Source organism: Panicum virgatum, chromosome 1N (genome assembly GCF_016808335.1).
Source record: "Panicum virgatum strain AP13 chromosome 1N, P.virgatum_v5, whole genome shotgun sequence".
In the NCBI taxonomy this organism is placed as follows: domain Eukaryota; kingdom Viridiplantae; phylum Streptophyta; class Magnoliopsida; order Poales; family Poaceae; genus Panicum; species Panicum virgatum.
This window is the reverse complement of record NC_053145.1, coordinates 9,978,982-9,998,524: the sequence shown is the minus strand read 5'-3', so window position 1 is coordinate 9,998,524 and position 19,543 is coordinate 9,978,982. Positions and strand designations below refer to the sequence as shown.

The 19,543-nt window shown below is 45.3% G+C and overlaps 1 long non-coding RNA gene across 2 annotated transcripts; it reads right to left on the bottom strand.

Annotated features, from left to right (window-relative positions):
- Positions 1-18,770: 18,770 nt before the first annotated feature.
- LOC120655080 lies at positions 18,771-19,543 on the bottom strand. 2 transcript variants are annotated; one of them, XR_005667302.1, is made up of 3 exons: positions 19,460-19,543; positions 19,321-19,381; positions 18,771-18,984 (listed from the first exon to the last, which is right to left on the bottom strand). It is a non-coding gene; the product is annotated as an uncharacterized LOC120655080 (long non-coding RNA). The 2 variants fall into 2 exon arrangements; XR_005667303.1 differs by having other exon boundaries at positions 19,321-19,394; positions 19,460-19,537.

The window sequence follows — 19,543 nt, the reverse complement described above, 5'->3', positions numbered from 1 at the left end:
TATCTAATTAGCTTAATTATATGCTCACATTTAACTTTTAGTTAGTTTCAAATATTCTATGAAATCGAACACGTACGACCAATGAACGTATAGTACTGTAGAGCTCGAGTGCGCTTAACAATTATAAAAGAATAAATAGTAATAAATAAAACAAACAAAACTGGATTTGGGGAAAATAAGGGGAAACCTCATTGGTACCGGTTGGAAAGACCAACCGGTACCAAAGGGGCTGCCAGCTTGCGTCAGCGTGGCAGCCTTTGTGGTACCGGTTGGTCTTTCCAACCGGTAGACCAACCGGTACCAATGGATACTTAAGGCACCGAGTGAAAAACTCGGGGTCTTAGGATGACGCCATTGGTCTCGATTTGGAGGAACCGGTTGGAAAACCATGTCACGTTCTCTAGTAGTGGTAAGAAAAAAAGGTGGGGCTTATCTGTGTACTTTACTTTGAAGACTTACGCCGTGTTTAGTTCCCAAATTCAAAGTTCCAATTTTTTTTCCAGCACCTGCATGGAGATTTAATTATAGACGAAATAAAAAACGCATTGCACAGTTTGTCTGTAAATCGCGAGACAAATCTAATGAATCTAATTAGGCCGTAATTAGACGCAAAATTGATGCAGTAATGCTACAGTAAATAACCTCTAATGACGGATTAATTAGGCTCATTAGATTCGTCTCGCGATTTACAGACGAGTTATGTAATTAATTTTATGATTAGTCTATATTTAGTATTTCAAATGTAAAAAGATGGTCTTTCAAAATTTTTACGGGAGGCAACTAGGTTCTCCCACGCAAGACGATGGCCGGAGAGACCAACCGGAGGTCCTCAGTCGCCGGTCGTCGCTCATAAATTTTTCTTCCAATATTTCCTCACTACCACTTGACTAGCTATCATTGGAAAGACGTGCTCACTCTTACAGGTCCAGTCAGTTCATTGGGTTATGTTATCTAAGGACGGCTCTCAGGGTTGCACTTCTTCTTCGGAGCGTGTACATTGTTGACCAGCAGCCATGGCCCATGGCGTACATGGAAAATTGGCGTCAGTGCAAGCCACCAACGGTGACCACCACCGGCGGCACGTTCACACGGCGGATCGGATCGGCGGCAGCAGCACTGTCCATGGCTGAATTGAATAGCTGATCCGGAGAGTGGCCTGCTGGTGTCCTATAAGTAACACAACGCAGGCTGATCGACCGATCGATTGATCAACTCGACGCTCGTGCACGTGGCGCGTGTGCCTGCCGGACCGAGCCTGCGTGCGGGATGGCCGTGCAGCTGCGGCGGCGCCCGGGCCTCCTGGCGCTCGCCGTGGCGCTCTTGCTGCTGGCGGCCACGGGCGGCTGCCTCTGCCGGAGCGTTCCGTCCGGCGGGGTGCAGTACTCGCGCGCCCTCCTGTCGACGCCGCCGGCACCACCGGACACCCCGGCTCCTCGTGAGTCCATCTCTGCTTTGCCTCAGTTCTAGCTACTGATGGCTAATGAAATCGCTGGCGTTGCTTTTAATTGCAGCTCCGTTCCATTTCCCGCGGCCGATCTGCCGCCTCTGCCCGCCGCGCTGCCCACCTCAAGGTTGCTCCGGCGGCCGCATGCCATAATTTTCAGCATGTATGTATATATGGATCATGGATGAATGTGATGGTCACTGATGGGGCAGCCTAGCTAATCAGTAATCACACCAGTAAATAAAAGGGAAAGAAATTATCTCCAGCCGACCAGTATCGGCCTAAACAGGATGCACGTAATAGGAAGGAGCTTTGAAGGCCGTGTGCATTCGATACATATTTGTTTTTTTGTTTGAAATAATGGAGATTTGAATATAAAGATCGAGACTCAAGATGTATCGTGTAACGTTGGCATGGGCCCTTCGGATGAATCTATATGGACCTGGGTGATGAGTCCGGCCCAGGTGGGATTGGATGAAAAGCCCGACACACCGATCCGGATTCTCCGAATCCCGCAATCTTAGCACCGGCATCCGAAATTATGACGCACCGATCCGGCCTACAACGCCACTAGGGCCTCTTGTTGTGCCTCGGCAATCTTAGCACCGCACTCCGGCACACCCACTCAGGAAAAGGCCCAATCGCCCCAAAAGACTAGTCCAATAGGGGAATGGTGGCTCTCTCTTTTAAGATGGCTTCCTCCTCTCAAGCTAAGCAAGGTGGGATTATGCGGCTCACACGGTCGCCGCCCGACTACAACTGGACCACTTTTGGCCCATTTTTGTTGCGTCTTTACTAGCGGGTAATAGTGGAGGATGTCCTCATCACTAGGCGGCCAATTTGTGCATCGCAAAAATACTTAGCAACAGTAATAGTCTTGGAGAGGTGATGACCACCAGGCCCTATTTGCAAGTGTTTAGTCATATTCCTATTTCTTAAAATCAGATATTTTCCCTAAAGGAGCATAATCGTACATAATCTTAAATTTTCATTCCACGGACCGACACCTTCATTCACAACTCATGTGGTGTTTGGTTGCCAAATAGTCTCTACTTGTTTGGTTCCAAGGACTAAAAAGGACGGGAGATCATTAAATGAGTGTACAAAGTACCATATTACCCATAATATGCATGCATCCAAGAGGTGGGGACCGAGGATAGGAGGTGGAAAAGTAGGCCTCATGATGTAGGCTAAAAATCTCAAAAAGCTCCTCAAGAGGGACTTCTCATTCTTTAGCCCCAAACAGCATTTTAGCCTCCTAAAATCTCTACTGTTTGGTTCTTTAGCCCTTAAAGTCTCGAGGACTTGTACAAAAGTCCTATGAACCACACAGGGTCTTATTCTCATCATGATGAGAGCCTTGTGGTGGTACACCGCACCCTCGGAAAAACTGGAAACAGTCTTTCACACTTCTCAAATCATAATTTGGCACTGCTCGCATTGAGCCTAAACTAGCTCATTCATGTCAACACGTGTCCCACTTCCTTGGCCCAAGACATCTTTACGTTCTTTTTGTTGTATAAAACGAGCGAGATTGCAATGTAACGTAGAGTGAATTGGCAGTCTTTTCACTGATCTTGGGGGCTATATTTATTGATTACAAACTGTGCTCAAAACTCGTTCAATTCCCACTCAAACTCTCCACACCCCACGAACGTGAGATTGTGGCCTGTTACCCACGCCGCAGGGGCGGGCGTGGGTCTTTGCCGCGCTCCATCACGCGGGAGCAGGTGTGGTCTTCGGTGTTTGAACGATTGGGTGAGATCACCCGCTTTTCAATATTAACACTTTTCAAGTGAAGAATCCATATAGAATTAAAAGCAAGTGAGCTCTTCCAAATAGGCTTGTAGAATGACGGTGGTGTGTGGTCTTCTTATTCATAGTAACATGTTTTCGAATATGCATATTAAACAACCATCAATGTGTCCACCTAGTCATCTTGCCATAGTAACCTCGACAATGGATGACAAAGTGATAGTTCCTTGTGTTGGTGGATTTTTCCTCTTACTCCTTTTTTCTCATTTTTGATAATTATCCTAAAATACAACTATTAGAAAATGTTATAAAAGTTACATTTCATATTAGTTAACTTTTCTTTCTCCTAGTTTTCCCTTTGAACATTATTATTTGTATAAATTCTTTAGTAAATGTTATTGTCCAACTTTTTCTAAAAAAGTTTTTTTAAATAAATGTTCAGTAAAAAATTCCTTAAAAATTTGTTCAAGTTCTATTTTACTGGAAAAGTTATTTTGACGTTGCCAATGATACAAAGTTTTAGACGACATTCTTCGTGACAGATAAAAATGATTTGAATCAGGAGGAACTGTAAGGAACATGGCTCCATTAGGTCATTGTTTGTGATTTTGGTGATTGTGTGACAACATAATCAATGAGACTAAAAAGTTTATGAGATTACATTTGTAGAATATTTAGGTCCCATGGATAAATCCAATGTGTCCAATTCACCGTATAGATGTGTCCAATCCACCGTCGAGACACTTCAATTGTAGAGAAAAAGCAGAGATAGAATATTCTTGAGGTGTCCAAATGACCGCCGCGACGAATTGGATAAGTGGTTGCAGAAACAGTAGTACCGATTTAACCGATGACCTGCACCGGTCTAACCGATGGTCATCGGATAAACCGACGCACATGCATCGGTGCATTGGACAAAGTGGATAAAGACCAAGTCAAGAAACCTCAGTAGCGCCGGTTGAACCGACGGTCAACAAATAGGTATAAGTGCATTCATCGTACTATTGGCCAGTGAGCATGTCAAGCGGTCCAGAAGCAGGTCTTCAGCACCAGTTAAACCGATGGTGCATCGGAGCAAGGTGTCGGTGCAATGACGTCAGCACTGCCGGAAGCTGACAAGAAAAAAGCTCATCACCGGTTGAATCGACATGGCGTCGATGCAATGCACCGGTTTAACCGGTGACTACCACGTCAGCAGACAGAAGCGCAATGGCTTGTTTCAGGCTTAGAGTGACCGATTTAACCGATGCACCCCCATCGATTTAACTAATGCCCTCACAGGAAAAAGGGCAACGGCTAGCAACGGCTCTATGGGCTTGGAGGCTTATATATATGCCATCCGTGGTGATTTTAAGTTTGCTGGAGTTGCTAGAAGTCCCATACACATCCAAGAACATCTTCAAGGCATCCAAGTGCTTAGTGATCAAATCTTTAGCCCTTAGCACAAACTTTGTAAGTGTTAGTGCTAGGCTTAGCTTCCAAGTGAGTGAGAGAGCAAGGTGTTTAAGCCTTGTGTGCTGGTTCTAGAGTGAACCACCATTGTAACTTGGTGCACCGGTCTTCTTGGAGTTTTAGTGGCTCGCCGGCACGTCAATGACCCTCCGACTTGGCGTGGAGCAACGTCGATAACGTTGTGCTGGCCGGGTGGAGACCCCACCCTTCTTGGTGAAGCTCCTTAGTGGAAAGCGGGATCAAGATGATCGTAATTGTGTTCACGAAAGAGACTTGATTGCCGTGAAGCGATACTCTTTGTGAGTGCTCAACAACATGAATGCAGGTGTGACTTTGTGGCTAACCGAACCACGGGATAAAATCTTCGTGTCGAGAGTTTGCTTCATCTCATCCCGCCTTTATGTTTCCGCATTTCATACTAGCAAACTTTGTGTGACTTTACTTTCATAGAGTAGTATATTGATAGAATTGACTATAGGTTGCTAGACTCTTTTTGAGATGGGAGTTTCATACTAGAAGAACCGTAGTTGCACTTTTAGATAGCATGTTCTAGTTTAGATTTTGTGTAATCTAGTCGGAGCTATATGTTAAGATTTTAAAGTTGCCTAATTCACCCCTCCCCCTCTTAGGAGCATCCGATCACTTTCAGGAATCTAGATGGACATACATTCTAGTGTGACAAACTAGTAAATCCGTAGCTATTTGGTATAACACAACTGTGACTATAGTATGCTATCATGTATAAACAGAGTCCTCAAAAGTGAGAACTGTATTGCCAGGAAATCTGTTGCACGCGCGTATTCTGTGTTTCCGGGCACACAGGCCGGCGACAAGCACGCATATCGCGTGATGATCCCAGCCAGCGTTCACGGAGATAGCTGAACAACCAGCTAGCAGGCACCAACTTACTTGCTTCTGCTTGTAGTAGCATCTATCTTCCTGATCTACTTATAAATTGCTCAAAGCTAGCTATAAAGTCTGCCTGCTACGTGCTCAACTGTTCATCGACCACATTATTCCCTCCACAGATGCAGAGATTCTTCGTCTGCAAGCGAGATGAGTGCCAAGGTGACGCCCATTCTTCTGCTCGCCGTGCTCTTGGGATGCCTCGCGTTCTTTGCAAACTGCAAGGGTCTGTACACATCTAAATTCTCATCGTTCTGTCTCTGATTACACGTGATTGATGCGACGTTAACGCTCGCAGGCGAAGGCGGCGGCTACGAGGTGAGGCGACCATCACCAGGTGGTCGCCGGTGGCTGCTAACCGGTGACCAGGACCAGCTGATGACCGTGAGGAGGAGCAGCAGCAGGAGGAAGATGATGGGCATGGTGGCGGGGTCGTGCGTAAGGAACACATGCGAGGGCAGCACCTGTTACTGCTGCCAAACGGTGCCCACCAAGCCTTGCTTCTTGGAACTGGACGCTTGCTTGAGAGTCTGCTCCGGTCCTCTGTCAGCCGAACCGCTTCCTCGGAGAGAAGCTTCTTCGGCCTAGCGGTCCGCAGGCCACACAATCCGTGTCATTGCTTGAGAGGAAGTTAAAGTTTCTACACTTTTAGTTCCGAAGACACTTGAAAGTTTCATAATTGGCATATATAGCACATCATACTGGTGCATCTGCAGAAGATTCGTGTGCTTATGCATACACACACTGTAATAAGGAAAACAAGAGATAAGGCTTGTCTCTTATTTATGTATGAATCGATTCGTAGACATATATCCGATTTCCACTTGATGGAATTAACAGCTACATGTTTTTATCGCAAATTTAAAAGTTGATAAAAATTCCATAATTTGAAAAAAAATGGAAAAATCATGTTTTCATTGAAAACTTTCACGATCATCCGATTTTCAACCCAGAACTCTTAAACCAGACATTCTACATCCTCGAACTATACTACTACAAAAAATATTTACACAGGCATTTAGAATCCATTTTGAGGCATTTGTTGCATGCCTCTGTTAATGATTTAGAAAAAAAACAAAAAAAAGAAAAACCCGCCGAGCCCATCACGGGCCCGGCAAGCCCATCGCGCCGTCGGCCCGTCGCCGCCGTCGTTGCTCGCTGTCGTCGCCGCCGCCGCTCGCTGGCACCTCCCGCCGCCGCCGCCTCCCGCCGCGCCACCACCAGATCCGCTGCCGCCGCCCCTCTCCCGCCGCGGATCCGGCCGCCGCCGAGCCGCACACGCCTCATGCCGCCGCCGCCGAGCCGCTGCCGCCTCCCGCCGCTGGATCCGGCCTTAGGCAGCGCAAATCCGGAGGGTGGCAGTGCGGACCCGGCCTCAGGACAGGGGCCGGCGTCGGAGGCCAGCGGGGAGCGGTGTAGGGGCCGGCGGGGGCCGGCGTAGGCTGCCGGCGCGGGGCGGCGTAGGCGGCCGGCATCGTGGGCTGGCGGGGGGCGGCGTTGGGGCTGACGTCGGGGTCACCGGTGGGGGCGCCGCGCGCTGGCCTCGGTCGCACCGCGCGATGGGAGGGGCCCGGATGACGGTGTGGCGGGGTGGGGTCGGTGCGATGGGTGGGGGCGACGTCCAGGCGGGGCGAGCGGCATCGAGAGAGGGAGAAGGGAGAGAGAAGAGAAAGAGAGAGAGGGGGAGTGCGGCCGCCAGAGAGAGAGGGAGTTAGGGTTTCTTATATACTTTTTTCAACAACCGGGCTCAATTGGGTTTTGATTGGGCCGGTCCATTAACAGAGACGGCCATGTTATGTTTGACCGCCTCTGATAATAGGAGTATTAACAGAAGCGGTCGTGTTATGTTTGAACGCCTCTGTTAACCGATTTTCTGAGGCGTTTTTTGAAACCACCTCAGTTAATAAAATATGACCGCCTCTGTTAATGCTGGGCATTAACAGAGGCGTTCATTTTTTGTGCACGCCTCAGAGGCCTTTTTTAAGTGCCTCGCAAAATCCAGAATTGCAGTAGTGCTAACAAAATAGTATAAATTACCCCCTAAGGCGAATCCACCCTGGTTTTCAGCCACGTCACACGCCCACATGGCGCTAGTGGCCACATCAGCTTTTCTCCTTTGACCCTCTCCTCTCTCTTTCTCTCACAGACAGCTGGGCCACCACCTCCCCTCTCTCTTCTTGCTGCCATCGCCTGCTCTGTCTTCCTCCTCCGCCATCACCCCCCTGCTGCCTCGCCCCCGCCGCCTGCCCTTTTCTCCATCTTCCTCCACTGCCTGCGCCTCCACCATCGCGGCCCGCTCCACTTCCTCCGCCTCTTCCTGCGCGTGTTTCACCTCCGCCCCCCTGCTCCCACTCTCCCTCTCGATGACCCCCGCCGCCGCGAACCTCCTCATCGTGGCCAGATCCCTCATCGACGCGGCGCGGATGCTCCACCGCTTGCTCGTGATGTCGGCGTCCCACTCCCTGCCCCTCCGAACCATCTTCTGTGTCTAGCGCGAGTTGGCTGCGCATGCCGGCTACGACATCGACTACGGCATTGACCTGGCGACATCGCCGCGCACGGAGGGGGTGAGGAGGGAGGTCACCAGCGCGGCGCACATAGGGTCCACTCGAACATAGCAAGGGACGTGGCGGGCGGGTGGGGTTGGAGGGAGGCGAAGCTGGAGGATAGGAGGCGGCACCGGAGGCCGAGGAGGCAGCGGAGGTGGTGGAGCGAGCGAAGGAGCCTATGCGTGTCGGTGGGGGAAGGTGGGCCCGGGAGGAGCGAGCACACCGGGGAGGAGGGTAAGCCGAGGCGGAGCGAGAGGGCGAGCGGGAGCGCCGGGGAGGACGCGGCGACGGCAGGCGCAAGTGGCGGTGGGTGATGGCGGAGGAGGAAGAGAGAGCAAGCGACCGCAGTGAGAAGAGAGAGGAGAGGTGGTGACCCACCTATCTACGAGAGAAAGAGAGAGGAGAGGGTAAAAGGAGAAAAGCTAATATGGCCACTGGCGCAACGTGGACGGGTGACATGGCTGATAACCAGGGTGGATTTGGCTTAGGGGGGGTAATTTGCACGGTTTCATTAGTTCGAGGGTGCATAATGTCTGGTTTAGGAGTTCCTTGTTGAAAATCGGACGATTGTGAAAGTTCAGGGTTGAGGATAGAACTTTTCCCCAAAAAAACTAACCGGACCATGATGCTACTATGTACTCCTTGAGTAGTCATACACATGAATTACATGTCCATTTTTTGTTTACTGATACTTGTAGTAAATTACTGAGGAGAGAGGTAAAAGGATTTACAACATTATGCAATTTTTTGCTCACAGTCATACTCCTTGTATTCAAACAACAATTAATTGCTATATATACAACATCATATATCAATTAATTGCTCTGGGGCTCTAAGAAACAACATCAGATAATATGTATTATGAGAGTTATATCATACATGTATTACAGAACGTTCTAGTTTTGAAAAAATCAATATGATTCAGTGGAACTGTAATAGTTTTATTTAGTCACAATTTTGGTATTTGGACAACCACACGGTCTTCTACTTGAACCACTGCAATTTACTTTAGAAGAATATCTTAATAAAACACAGACATGACATTACGAAACTACACTTCTCAACACAAATGTATGCATGATGCATGCAATTTTCATGTTTCCAATCTAGAATGTTTTGAAAAATATGGACAGTCAACGTTTCAAGAACTTGAGGAAACCTTGTCTAAAATATCACGTATCTGTCGCTGGGAAGAGCACTAAACTAGAGCATCTTGTGATATTTATTTGTCACCGCTATATGCCTGTACGCATACTCCATGTATTGACTTGGACGTATTCAGAGATGTATATAATTCCTTTTTAATTAGATTGTCATACAGCATTGTTCTTACTCACACACTTTTGAGGTTCTTACAAGACATTGATGCTCACTATGGCCTATATGTTTGGGCATCTTTAGAATTTTTACAATGATTGAAAAAAAATAAGAGTCGTCCATATAATAGATTCGTACTGTGGTCAAGGTAGGAAGTACCTGAACTAAAGTACCTTGTGGTATAAAAATATGGGACCAAGTACTAAAAAGAGTAGGATCCGAATACTATTAATTGGAATTTTGAAATACCTTTCATAATTTTATGGGAAAAGTATCTGAAAGTACCCTCTGGTTGATTATTACCTAAAAAAGTATGTACCTATTCTTGGATTCACAAGCCAATTTAACCAATAACAATAAATAAAGTGAGTCCAATACTTAGCAGACTATTATTGCAGTTCCATGGTACTGTGCCATGTATATAGTACCCTCTCACGCTTATTAAGCAGGGAATAATTGTACTACCAAGAAACACATCCAGTGGCCGGCCTGCCTTGCAGTTGCATATATAAAATTGTCTAAGGCTCCAGCATATTTGTCTATATATGTGTACTGTTAACAGAATTTTTTTTTTAAAAAAAAGGCCGTGCTGACTCACGGGCTTTGCTCGGTTGGCTCTCAGATGCATGCCAACAAGGTTATGGCGGCGATTCTCCTCGCCGTGTTCTTGGCCTGCCTCGAGCCTCGTTTCCTCCGCAGAGTGTAAGCACACACATTCATCATGTTATTATTCAAAATTGATCAGATAAAAATGTGTAGGTATGAAGTGGCGTGATGTGGTATGTGACTCACACTAGCAGTTGCAGGCGACGGTAACAACATGGTGAGATCGGCAGGTGGGCTCCGGCAGCAGCAGGAAAGCGGCGAGGGCATGAGCACGAGGAGCAAAATTACAGTGATTTTATGCTTTGGCAAGAGAATGTCGCAGTGGGAGTAACTGGAAGAACTGTTACTGCTGCCAAACGCTGCCCAAGTTTCCTTGCTACTGGCAACTGAGTGAGTGCCGGATATACTGCCCCGGTAGCCCGGCCGCAACCCCAGCACGCCAGCTCTGGCGCTGCCAGGTCGGCAGCAGGGCTCACTCGGGAGTCACTCCAGCCTCACCATCTCCGGGCCGTGAATTCTTGCTGTAGGGAGACTGACAGAACATGTAGCCCGTTTATTTGTTGGTCCCAAAAAATAATATGGATCGTTAATTATCCATATAGTCTACTTTGGAACAACGTTCCTCAAAAAGATGATTCGGATCTGTTTGAGTTTTCATGCATCGATATGTTGATTCGAATTTCAAAGGATGATGATCAAATTACCAAATCACTAAGACATGTAAACTAACGATTGTAAAGTACCAATGGGTACTTTCAAGCAGTGGTGAAGCCGCGAAGCCAGCTCAGGAAATGACCTAGGGCGGAGTTCTACGATAAATTTTTTGCACGGCCTGAGCGAGGCGCCGAGGCAGCATGCCTGGTTGCAGGCGCCTACGGCGGCGGTGCACGGGATTCGTTGGTGCTGTCGATGGGTGCCGATGCGGGGTTGCAGGACGGACGGGCGTAGGGCACCGTTGCGGCTGCCCATATAACAACGGCAGCAATGTGCCGGTGTGAGCGCCTGAGCAGGACTGTAGGTGGGGGATGGGGGTGGATGGTGAACTGCCGAAATCGGCAACGTCATCTGGTGGTATGAATACGCAGCGCTCGGCTGGGGCGCTAGGCTGGACCGCTTAAGAGAGGCCACAGCCCACTTGACCGAGCGGCCCACAAGGTCACGAAGTTCTCTCACCCAATGCTCAAATGGCTCAATCTGAGTCTCACGACTCCCGGTAGTATAGGTCTAGAGGACCGTCGTCCATGTGTTCGGAGGGTGTCGCTGCGCCATCATGAACCTCTGCCGGAGTTGAGAACATGGGATATTGTTAGCACCCACGAACTGGAAGAAACATCTACTACTATGGGCCGCCGCACCAGGAAGCCTAGTGTCCATTTTAGCGGCAGCGAATGGATTCGCTAGATGTGCCTGCGTGCACGTATCAGACCCAGCCATGTAAACACAAGAGAGTCGCTGGTTAAATACTGAGTGTGTGCGAGGAGGAAGAATATCGAACAACTTGTATGAACTCTTACTTCTTTCTCAAGTAACCTGTTCTTCGGAAGCCAATTCCATCTTCTCCTCTGTTCTTTCTATGTTTCTTAGATCCATCCTTCTTCTTCCCCGCTACCTTCTTCTTCTTTCTCGCTACCTTTACTGTTAACAGATATGCTCTGGAGCTCACCTAAAGAGACCTAGGGCGGCCGCCCTAACTCGCCCTAGTGGTGGCTCCGCCCCTGCTTTCAAGTACTTTTACCTTAAACTTTTTTCTAGTCGTTGATCTATGCAAATTATTTATTAAATTAAATTAAATTAGTATTCGGTTCTATTTTATGGTACTTGGTCTCACATTTTGGAAATACCAAGTACTTTATCCTAGTAACTTTTAGGTACTTCCTACCTTCACCACCGTAGGATTTTATCAGTTGGACGGCTCCTATTTTTTCAATCATTGTAAAATTTCTTGTAAACTAATAGTAGATGAAACTGTGCTTTATGCTAATTAACACTATATCAAACAAGTTTTATCTTAATACTTCATCATAACGAGGATATTTGCCATATTATTTTGCAATATCTGTTCTCAAATATATTCATATTGTTTACCAAGATGAATATAAATGCGTATTTTTTTTCTCAGACGTAGGTAACCTTCGAGGTTGTATTGCAAGCATCTAAGTTTCGCAAAATGCGTGTTCTTCTTAGACACAGGTAACCACCTAGGTTGTATAATTGTATTGCAATTGCAAGCACCTAGGTTTCGCACAAAACTGCAGACTGTGAGCCTTCTATAACGTGCTTCCTAAATGCTAAAATAAGACAAAAAAAAGGATACACACATGTTATCCTCAGGCTCTTACTGTGTACTTCTAGAAAAAAAATGCACATGAAATAGGATAACACAAAAATAAGGTTCAATGATTTCTACACAATTAGTCAATTTACCATAATTAATACAGAAAATTGATTCCCCATCCACATGTTACAAACATGTATAGGAGCTGCAACTAAAACATTCAATTCAGTAGTTCTAAATTAAACTGAATACATTTTTTTAGCCTGCTACGTTGGTTGAAAGAATTCTATCCATTATCTACATGTAGCGACTTCATCAAGTATGAATATATCGCTCACATATCATTGAGCCATTTCTTTCTGATGAACATATGTAGATACATCCAACTCAATATGGTCTATAACTAAGTAGTCAGGCTACTATCTATTTTTGCATAGCTATTTATAACTTCCAGTTTCACTGAAAATTTTGAGATTTCCTTATATGACATTGATGGTTCCTATGATATATGTTTGGACATCATTTGATTATTACCTAACAAGTTACCTTTTGTTTGTGGATCAACAACAGGCCTAATTTAACACATAACCAAATGAAGTGCATCCAATATTTAGCAGGTTATTATTGTAATATAATTGTGGTACCAAGAAAAACGCCCAGTCGTTGGCCTTGCTTGTGTCTAAGAAAATATATAAGGTTCCAGCATATTGGTCTATTTGTACTATTAACAGGTATATATAGCGGTCGAAACTTTTAAAAAAAAGGCTGTGCTGACTCGTTGGTTGGCGCCCAGATGGATACCATAATTAATACAAAATCGATTCGCCATCCACATGTTTTAAACATATATAGCTGCAACTAAAAATTCAATTCAGTAGTTGTAAACTGAATACAATTTTTGAGCTTTCTGATTCAAGAAAAGGTTTTGTTTTCACCAAGCAGAGGTGAAGATGTACTGAAGAGGAAAAATCCCACGGACAGCTGAAACATTAATCACTTTAGAAATAGAGATATGAGCATATGGCTTTTGCCCGTTGTAACAGACGGATAATTTTTCTAGTAATTATTTTAAAAATATAACAAGTTATTACTACATTATGAAATAATAAATATACATAAGTAATCACTTACACCTGCTACGTTGGTTCAAAGAATTCTATCAACTATCTACATGTAACGACTTCATCAAGTATGAATATATCGCTCACATATCATTCAGTCATTTCTTTTTTATGAACATATGTAGATACATTCAACACAATTTGATCTACACTACTACAAAAACGATTTCTAGCAACACTCAGATTTTTTTCTAGAGGCGGATCAAAATTTGACCCGTTACTACAAATGGAATAGAATTACTGTAGCAACCGACCCGGCCAAAAAATATATTTTTAAGAGCAGATCAACCCATCACCCACTGTTAAAAATAAGTTATTTGTAGGGGCAGTTGATGGAGTAAGCCGCCTATAGAAATGTCATTTGTAGAGGGCGGCTCACCCATCACCCGTCCATAAAAAATTTGAACTGAACTAGCGGCAAGCAGAACGAGCTCCTATTAAAAATCTAGCACTAGAGATGGCAGCGGATCGGGTTCGGTGTGGGTATCCGCAGGTTTCGGTTTTTCGGGTTTCGGGTTTGGTGTTGGTTTTTCGCCCACGGTTTTCAGGTTCGGGTTTGGGTTTGGTTTCAGGTTCGGTTTCGGGTTTTGGTTTCCACCCGGTGATATTCAATGGATATCCGAAATAAATTATTTGGAATTAACACTCATGTTTTATAATATGTTAATGATAATTTGTTTACTTAGACTATTAAATTTAATGAAAGTTGAGTCATGAAAATATTTATTATTTGTTGCCTCTTGTTTATACATGTGAATGTGTATATTTATCCGCGGGTTTCGAGTATCCATTCGGGCTTCGGGTATCCGCGGGTTTGGTTTTGGTGATGGATTTCCACCCGAATCGGTTTCGGATTCGGGTTTCAATTTCGAGTTTCGATTTTGGGTGCACGGAGACTCCACCCAATCCGAACCCGACCCGTTGGCATTCTTATCTAGCACGGGGCGTCCCTATCCACACAACTCTTTTCTCAAAAAATCTCACCATCTCTCTCCTCTGGCTCTCCACCTTTCCTCCCTCGTCTCTCTCCTCTCTCTCTCTCTCTGACTCTCCTGGGGCACGACGCGGCGGCCTCCGGCAGTGCCGGCGCGCGGCTGCCTCCCGCAGCGCTGGCACGCGGCAGCCTCCTGTGGCGTGCACACTTTCCGCGGACCGCAACTGCCACCCGCGGCGGCCTCCGACGGCACCGGCCTGAGGCGGCCTCCCGTGGCGTCCTTCGGCGGCGCAAGCGTTGAGTCCGGTGGCGGCAACGACGGAGCGGCAGGGGGCGGAGCCCTCCGCTGCCGTGCGGGGTGTGGCTCCGCGGGAGCCGAGCCGAGCTGCGACGGCGGCGGCGTGGGCCGGGGTCGGGGCCACGGCGGCTTGGCCGGCCGGGCGGCGTGTGGCCGGGACCGGGACCGGGACCGGGGCCGTGGCGGCGTGTGGCAACGACCATGACGGCGCAGGGGCCGGACGGCGCGTGGCAGCGGCCATGACATCGCAGGGGCCGGGCGGCGCGTGGATGCGCGGCCGCGTCCTGGACGCGCGGCGACGGCGACGGCGACGGCGTGGACGCGCGTCGGCGGCTGGCCCGGACGGCCGGCACAGTTTTTTTTATTTTTTAGTCGATATTAGGAGTGGGTGATCGGGTGAACCACTAGAAATTGATTTCTAGGACAGGTGTCTTTCCTTAGAAATACAATTTTAGGGACAGATAATGCAACCGCCTCTGCAAATTGCTATTTTTAGCAGTGAAAAGCAGGGAAGGGTGCGATGTCCGCCTCTAAAAATACCATTTCACCCGCCCTTAAAAATTTTTATGGAGTAGATCTATAACTAAGTAGTCAGGCTACGATATATTCATAATATATCGCTCACATATCATTCACTCATTTCTTTTTGATGAACATATGTAGATACATCCAACTCAATATGGTCTATAACTAAGTAGCCAGGCTACTATCTATTTTTGTATGACTATTTAAAACTTCCAGTTTCACTGAAATTTTTGAGATTTCCTTATATGACATTGATGGTTCCTTTGATATATGTTTGGACATCATTTGATTATTACCTAAAAAGTTAACTTTTTGTGGATCCACAACAGGCCTGATTTAACACATAACCAAATGAAGTGAATCCAATATTTAGCAGGTTATTATTGTAGTTCCCTGTTATGTACCATATATACAGAACTCTCACATCTAAGTAGGGAATAATTGTGGTACCAAGCAAACACCCAGTCGTTGGCCTTGCTTGTGTCTAAGAAAACATCTAAGGTTCCAGCATATTGGTCTATTTGTACTATTAACAGGTATATATAGCGATCAAAACTATAAAAAAAAAAGAAAGCATGTGCTGACTCGTTGGTTGGCGCCCAGATGGATGCCAAGGTGATGGGGATTCTCCTCGCCGTGTTCTTGGCCTGCCTCGTTTCCCCCGCGGAGTGTACGCACACACATATTCAACCTGTCATTCAAAATTCAGGTAAAAATATTTAGGTAAGCTGTGACGCGATGTGGTATTGTGCGACGCACAGTTGCAGGCGCCGGTGACAACGTGGTGAGATCGGCAGGTGGTCAACGGCAGCAGTGGGACAGCAGCGAGAACATGAACGAGAGCAGCAGCAAGATTACACTGAAGCTTTGCTTCAGATATTTCCGGTGCCGCCCTCTCATGAAGACCTGTTACTGCTGCCAAACGCTGCCCAAATTCCCTTGCTTCTGGGCACAGCAAGAATGCTGGGATGCATGCCCCAGTAGCCATCAATCCCACCAGCCCCTGCACACTGCGCCGGCGCCGGCGCCGTCAGGTCGGCAGCTGCAGGCTCACTCGGGAGTCACTCCGGCCTTGCCGCCTCCGGCCCAGAAATTTTTGCTGTAGGGAAACTGACAGAACATGATGCAGCCGTTTGCAGGTCCCAATAATAAATATGGATATCGTTATATACTAATTTGGAATAATGTTCCTCAAAGAAGGATTCGGATTTGTAATTTGTTGGAGTTTTCATGCATAGATGTTGATTTTCATTTCAAAGGATGATAAAATTAAATTACCGAGACATGAATAAAACTTGCCCTTGCAATGTTGGTTCCAAGGATTCTATCTGCTATCTACACGTAATGACTTCATGAAGTATGGATATTTCTCTCACATATCATTCGGTCATTTCTTTTCAGTGAACATATATTTGTATATATCTAACTTCATATGATCTATAACTAAATAGTCAAGCTACTATCTATTTTTCTGAATGGTTATTTGAGACTTCCAATTCCACTGAAAATGTCGAGGTTCACTTATATGACATTGATGGTCCCTATGACAGATGTTTGGACATCACCGGATTATTACCTCATAAGGTACATTTTTGTTTGTGGATGCACAACAAGACTTTTAACACATACTCTGTCCTCTAATACAAGGCATTCAAGCAATTTTAAGACAGACTAAGGGAGAGAACAAAAGATGCATATACTCGAGCTCTTCGTTTAACAGCCATAACTAAAGTTGTTCCTAATATTAAGCAGCTGAGGGAGGAATTGAAAATGTAAGAGCTAAGGAAAATTAAATGATTTCCTTTAATACTTGTCCAAAGGTTATAGAATGCCTTATAATTGAGTATAAATTTTGAACCCTTCAGTGCCTTATATTTTAGGATGCAGGGAGTAACCATAATTGAAGTGGATGCAATATTTAGCAGGCTATTATTGTAGTTCCGTGTTGTGTGCCATATATCCAGAACTCTCACGTCTAATTAAGCAGGGAATAATTGTAGTACCAAGGAAAATTTGTTAGATATATGTCAAATATGTATATAATTTGGTTATTACGATTGGACTTGAGTTGTAATTTGCTAGGTTAGGGAACATATAACTGATTTTATTGTTTGTCTTTGATCTTTATTTCTTATGATTGTATTTGTTTGTTTTTCTTTCACATTCTCAATTGATTAAACTGTGCACTTAAGTGAGATGCGTCCGATAAGCTCTGCTTCTGCTTGAAATTTATATACAAGTCAGTGATCCCATGAAAGATAATAAAGGAAAGAACTGGGCAGCTGACTGGTGGGCCTCCATTCCTTTCAACAAACTTGGGACATTTTAGCCCACCCACAAGGCCACGACACTGGTCCTTGGTCCATCAACCGAGTGGTTACTAGAAAACCTTGGGCGCGACCGTTGTCGCAACATCTTTGAGGTAGTTAGCCATGCAGTCACTGGCGGAGCTTCATTGTGGCCAAGAAGGGCCATCGCCCCCCGGCCAATGAAAATCCCCACTGCGTGAACAGTAAAACAGTTACTTTTCATTAATTTTTAGAGTACATTGCTATGGATGGCCCCCTTGGTTAGCTCCTCAAACTCCGCCACTGCATGCAGTTATTAGAACTCAACTTCTAAAATTATGTACTTGGCTAAAATTCGTTATTGTGCCATAGTTGAAACGAGCACATGAGGGTCTTTCTTCGAACAATGTCTCACCGCTGAGCTTGTCAGGTTTCTAAAAACCAATAGCCCGTGATGTATCTATTTGGGTTGGAGCCAAATTTCAAATAACACTGTAGTTAGTTTGAACACATGAACGAGAGTTCATCCTTTTCAGTCCATTTATTACATTTGAGTTGCCCATGCATAGCTATAGTGGTATGAAGTGTCTACGGTCTACCTGCAAGTTATCCGATCCATGTACAATGTTAACTTCTTTATACAAAGGGAGCATTACAATATTTTAGAAATAAATGTAGCTGTAACGTGCTTTGTGGTCAAATAAATTGCTCCGTTGTCTACCCATTTTGGTACTGAGTGAAAATGGTTGTCGAGGCAAATAAGAGTGAGATGAAAACTTTGTCCTATAATCTAAAATGACTCACAGACTTAGCATGACTCCTATTAAATAAGATTAATAAAATATTTGATGCCAAAACTTTGCTCTATATTTTAAAATAATGCTGTATAGCACAGTGAAATAGCACGCCAATTTCGAGGACCCAATTATTGGAATAACCTTAGAAATAATCAAAATAACCTCATAGCAGAGTAACAGTTATTTATGTGAATATATCAACTTGTAAAATATGATACTCTTAATGAATCCATTTTCTTTTGTTCTCATAGGTGGACGCCTATGTCGGGGAGAATTGCCTAATACAGTATGGATCTGTTCACACAACAAAAAGAAAAAAGAGATTATATAAGGTGATGAAACAAAATAAGTGAGTTATCAGTGACGGGAAGAATGTCGTGTCATTCTCTGAGAAAATTTCGGATCTTGCAACAGACCAGCTTAACCTTACTGGATGGAGCCTAACATAGTCGTCCTGCAATGAGTAACTCTTATCACTTGGCTCCTCTGTTACACACTTACATTTAATTTGTTTTTTTTTTTGAAGGGTCAAGGGGGGGGGATCCCCCACCTGAAATCATTCCATTATATTTGGCCCATGATGGCCGGATAGAAAAGTTTTACAAGTGTTTTGTAGCTTTACATTGCTAAATAAAGAGCGTTGCACCAGTGGTCACTAACTCCCATATCCTGCCGCGGGAGGCGACAGCTCCACGCTCTAGCATCAAGTTTACAATTCTGCAAAAATTGTGGAAGGTTCAAGCTCTCTTGCCGGAAGACGATTCCATTGCGACGCTTCCAAAGGTGCCAGCAGCATAGCAAGACAAAAGTATCAAAGTGAGCCGCTGACAAAAATATCCCATTGCGACGCTTCCATTTAATTTGTTGTACTGATAGAATAGTGACATTCCTAAGTGTACGTAAATTTAATGGCAGTACGTTTGCATCAGCATTTTTATTAGAAGCACAGCTCTGAAGTCGACATAATTATGGATTCATGATGACCATGTGTAATAAAAGAAATAAAGCAATTTCCCATCTCAAGAAGACCATAGCAGAAACAACAAGGGAAACCTGAACGGGAAGTGAAGCTGCAAGAATCAACGTCCACAGTGATATGCCCTTCCTTGAAACTCTGAATCGAAATGCTTGAATATAGAATACCACAAGTTATATCAGGAATTAAGGAGAACAGAGTGAAATTAACACTTACTTGTCTCTGCAACCTTCTATTTTTGGTCGAACGGTCCCAAGGGATAAGCTGCTGAACTTTAGTTAGGATATCCCTGATGATTGC